Below are 4,740 nucleotides of genomic sequence, written 5' to 3'. Positions count from 1 at the left end.
TAAGTTTTTGCCTTCTCATTCAGGAAGGAAAGCTCTCTCCAGGGAATTAAATGAATATTACATTGACTTTGTCATCCCCTAGCTGCAAGGGAGGAGGAGAATAGATAGTGACAGGCGACTAGTAATGCTTACTATTCCTGCTATTTACCAGTCACTCTGTCATATACTTTACATACTTACCACCTCTAACATTACACAGTAACCATTTTCTACATAATGAAACGGAGAATCAAAGACTTTTAGTAACTTGCCCAAGAAAATGGGAGATCTATGACTTGAATCTGGGTCAACTTAATTAATAGAAATAATAATAGTAATAATAATAATAATAGTTAACATTGGTCAGATGTTTGCTATGCGTCAGCTATTCCTCTAGGTGTTTTACATGCATTGACTCACTTCCTGCTCATAGACACCCTCTGAGGAAGGTATTTTTATTATCAGATGAGGAAATCGAGGCTCAGAGAAGTTATGTAACTTGCTTAGAATCACTCAGGTTATAAAAAGTGATGCTTGAGTTTAACCCAGTTCTATGTGAATCCTTCCCTCTTGACCACCCATTATGCAGCTTCTGAAAAATCAAATCACTCAAACTGAACACTGCCACCATCTTACTGAGGTAGCGGAGGCACCAAGCAAACAAGGCAATGCTTAAATACCAATAAGGCAGCTAATCAATACTCCAACTTAGAAGGATTGAATAGAGGAGAAGTCTGAAAATGGAAACTGGAGATTCCAGAAATAGCAAGAAAATGAGTAACGTCCAAGATGGTGTTTAAGCATATGCCAGAACATGCACTTAATATTTTTCCCTGATACAAAGGCCTTCTTTCTCTACATAAGTGTGTGCTATTCATGAAGTCAAGAAGTATCAACCATAGAAGATGAACATTGCTCCTTGCCTGCCCAATAACCATTCTCTATTCTTTACTAATGGAATCCCCATTTTACTATGGGCAGCAAAGTAGGCTCAGTTAAAATGGTTTACTTCCATAGACTTCCTTGCCTCTATGGGCTGACCATATGACATAAGGCTGGCCAATGATATTTAAGTAAGCACAGACTTTTGGTTAGGGCTTCCAGAAGAGTTATTGTTTGTTGCTGAAAAGATACAAGCTTGTGTTTGCTTTGGCAGTATGTATACTAAAATTGGAACAATACAGAAATTAGCATGGACCTTGTATAAGGATGGCATGCATATTTGTGAACTGCTCTGTATTTTGCACAGTTCCCAGAAGTTTTGATACTTCACTGGTTAGTAGCAAGGGAACAATGAGTCAAAGCACAGAGTATGGCATCAAATATTGAAATTGTGATTTTCCCCACCAAAAGGGGGGAGAGAGAGAGACAGAGACAGAGAAGGAGAGATGAGCTCTACTGGCTCATGCGTTTTCTGTTTATTCATTCTTCTTCCTGCCTGGAGTGCAGTTGTGATGTCCAGTGGGGCAGCAGCCATTTTGTGAGCATGAAGATTATAATCTCTCACTAAGGATGGCACAGTAAAGATAAACAACTGCTTGACTGCCAAGTCCCTGATAGCATTGTGGAGCCTCCATACCCTCCTAAGCTCACCTATCTCTGGATTTATAATGATTTACAGAAAATAAACCTCTATATAGTTAAGCTGCAGTAGATTTGTTGTTGTTGTTGTTGTTACATGAAGCTGAAGACAATACCATCTGTTAGAGGTGTGCATGCTATTCTCCCCTTCAATCAGGTTTATTCTCGTTTACTACCAAAGTCATCTCCAGCATAAGACATATCATTGTCACTGACCTAGCTTCAACTATATGGGGGACCAGGTGTGATGTCAATTAGTCTGGAAGGAGTAGGCTTGTGGCTCTGGTACCTTACAGTAAAGAAGGCCTCAAGGTAGTAACATGACATCGCACAGAGCATAGGCTTTGGCAAATCTAAACTTCATGACAATTTTTACTCCTCCACTTTGAGCTTCAGCTTCCTCTTCTCTAAAATGAAGACTGTACAAATCTACCTTAAATATTTACTGAGAGTAGTGTGAAATGCCTAACTCAAGTGGTACATATGTATATATTTTTCATTATTATGAAGTGCCCTCTCTTACCAATACAAATTGGAACAAATCATCTTACCCTCTACTTCTCTTTCCCCAATGCATCCCTCCATCTTCTTGTTATAATAAGAACGGTTTTTGGAAAAGGATCTGCCCCTAGGATTTTGTCTTAGTTTTCATTTTATGTAGACTTTCTGAGGTTAAAAAAATGTTGGTGGGGAAGGGAGCGGGGAGAAGAAAAATGTCTGTAGAGTATAACCCCAGGCATGAATGACTCTGCTTTCAGGGAGAAGAGAACCCACAAGAAGAGAACAGACAAACATCCCCTCCTCCCACAGAACTTGCGTTTTTCCCAAGTGAAAAGGAGACGAGTTTGTGACCATATCTTTAGGCTCATAAAGTATATCTGCATTTTTAATTAGGGTTTTCCTTGAGAGCTAAGTCTTCCAAAAAAATCCTCCTGGTATCATGTCATAATCATCCATACTATATATTTGTAATATGCACATATATACATACCGCATACATATTTATATATAACATTAGTCTGTTACCATGACAACTATTATAGTACTGACAAATTAAGCATTGTGACTGCACTGTAATAAGAAAAAAAGAAATTCAAATGAAACACCAAGCATTTGTTTAAGCACAAATAGCTTTAGTAATTAAATACACAGAGAAAATACAAAAGAAAAAACCCCACAAATTAATATTTAGAAGGCTTTTCCAGTGTGAAAATCAGCTTTGATGTTGTTTTCCCTTTTCCTTTGCATTGCATTATACATCTTGATAAATTAAGTTTGGCATTGGGTTAACGAGAATAGATCTGCTGTGCTGGAGCCCTCACACACCCGAAAGTTCAGCTCCCGTTCTAAATAGTTACACCTTCCATAGTCAGTGAGAAAGATTTTATGGCTCTTTTTATTCATCAGAAAGAGGACTTTTTAAAAAGAAAGCTTAAATGTGAAGTTGGTCTTACATCCCATTTCACTCAGACAACATGTAGAACTACCCCTGGGGTTCTGAATATATTAACATCCTTTCACAATTAACCCTAATGGGACAAGTGTAGCATTTTTCCAAGTAGATATATTCAAAGCTGGAAAATACATAGTGTTTAAATAGATCTCATTATATCAGCTACACCAAATCTCTCCTCTTTAAATACAGAGGATTGTACCTCTTTTCACTGTCATGCAACATTAAAATAGGAAGGCAAACACAAGGATGACATGGATTTGACAAAAAATTAATGATTTGTACATCACTTTAATGCTTCAAATTTGCAATTCATGTATGCTAATTAGTTCATAATGGGCTGTTGAAGAACAGAACTGTCATCCTGCTGCTTCACAGGTTTCTGGAAGCTCCAATTCAGCACAGACTTGCCTGGTTGGCTGCTGGATTCTGGGCTGTAACATGGCAGATCCATGAGAGCATCCCCCCTCCCTCAACACAATTGTTTCCTGGGTGTGGTGCTTTAATCTCTCAGAGTTACGATGGCATATCTCAAATAAGCGATTCCTGGGTGCTGCAGTACATACCAGCAGCAATAGCGTAGCATCACTATATCTAAATGATTGATTTCTGGATTTTAGGCTGCCAGGCTATACCTCAGAGGGCAGCTGTCAGCTTCCTCAATGTATGAAGTTGTATTATGCAGCACATTCTGAAAATGTATGTACCATTTTTTTTTTATTTACAGACAAAAAGTGCTGTAAAACGTGGAGAGAGGAAACAAAGGGGGTTAAAAAGATCAGATATCTTTTTTTACTGTGAAATCACGTCTGTCTTCTCCCATGCAAGGAAAGCAGCTATCATCCCATTTTCCTTTAGTCTTTGTGCTGCTGGGGCAGAGACAAAGGTTGTCACAACAGCAGGAGAGGGTGAGCTGAACTGCTTCACAGACAAAATGGAAACACCAGGGCTTGCTGGGAGTTGCGAGATTTGAAAATAGGCTGCTCTGATTTCACTGGCGAGGAGACTGATTTTCCCTGATTCCATGATGGAGGCTTGACCCCATGTGTTTCTCATACCACATCTGCTGATCTGTGAACCTAGCTACTGCGCATGTCCGAAGAGAAGTTTACGCAAAGGACACGAGCATCGAATTTGTCTTCAGGTTTGAAATATCAGTCAGGTTGCTGCTTGCTGAAATTTTGTCTCGAAGACTCTAAAATGAAGATGTATTTAATTTAAAACATTTTTTTCACTGGAAAATGTGAATTAGAGATGATAATGAAAAACTGAACTAGGCCAGGAAAAAAAAGGGCTCCAAATGTAGTTGCGCTATTAAGAGATGTTAGATAATGAGGACTAGACAGTTAATAAATATGCAAAATAATGACATACTGAAAGGGAGTCTAAAAGTGATCAAATTAATAGGAAATATTTTGTTTAGAGCTTTAGTTAAGGCCTTTACGTAAGCATGGAGGAGAAAATATTTACTAATCAGAATAGGTGTTTAATAAATGTTGAATGCATGAAGGATGCTCTTCAAATAATATTGTGACTTAGGAAAAATATAAAATGATATTTCAACCTAGAGGCTGAACATGGCTCTCCAATCAACAACAGAAAATCTCACATTGACAGGAGTGATCGTATTTTATCTACATTAGACATCTGAATAACATTTTCTCAAGAAGGAAATTAAACCACAAACTTCAAACTCCCTCCAAAGCTTGGGTTATTCAAATTTGTAG

At 38.1% G+C, this 4,740-nt stretch overlaps 1 pseudogene; it reads left to right on the top strand.

Moving 5' to 3' along the window:
• Window positions 1–1,123: 1,123 nt before the first annotated feature.
• LOC130859701 (U6 spliceosomal RNA) lies at window positions 1,124–1,223 on the top strand (annotated as a pseudogene).
• Window positions 1,224–4,740: the final 3,517 nt, after the last annotated feature.

The sequence above is a fragment of the Hippopotamus amphibius genome, chromosome 8, assembly GCF_030028045.1.
Source record: "Hippopotamus amphibius kiboko isolate mHipAmp2 chromosome 8, mHipAmp2.hap2, whole genome shotgun sequence".
Classification (NCBI taxonomy): Eukaryota; Metazoa; Chordata; class Mammalia; order Artiodactyla; family Hippopotamidae; genus Hippopotamus; species Hippopotamus amphibius.
The sequence above is the reverse complement of the archived record's forward strand: the minus strand, read 5'-3'. Positions and strand labels throughout refer to the sequence as shown.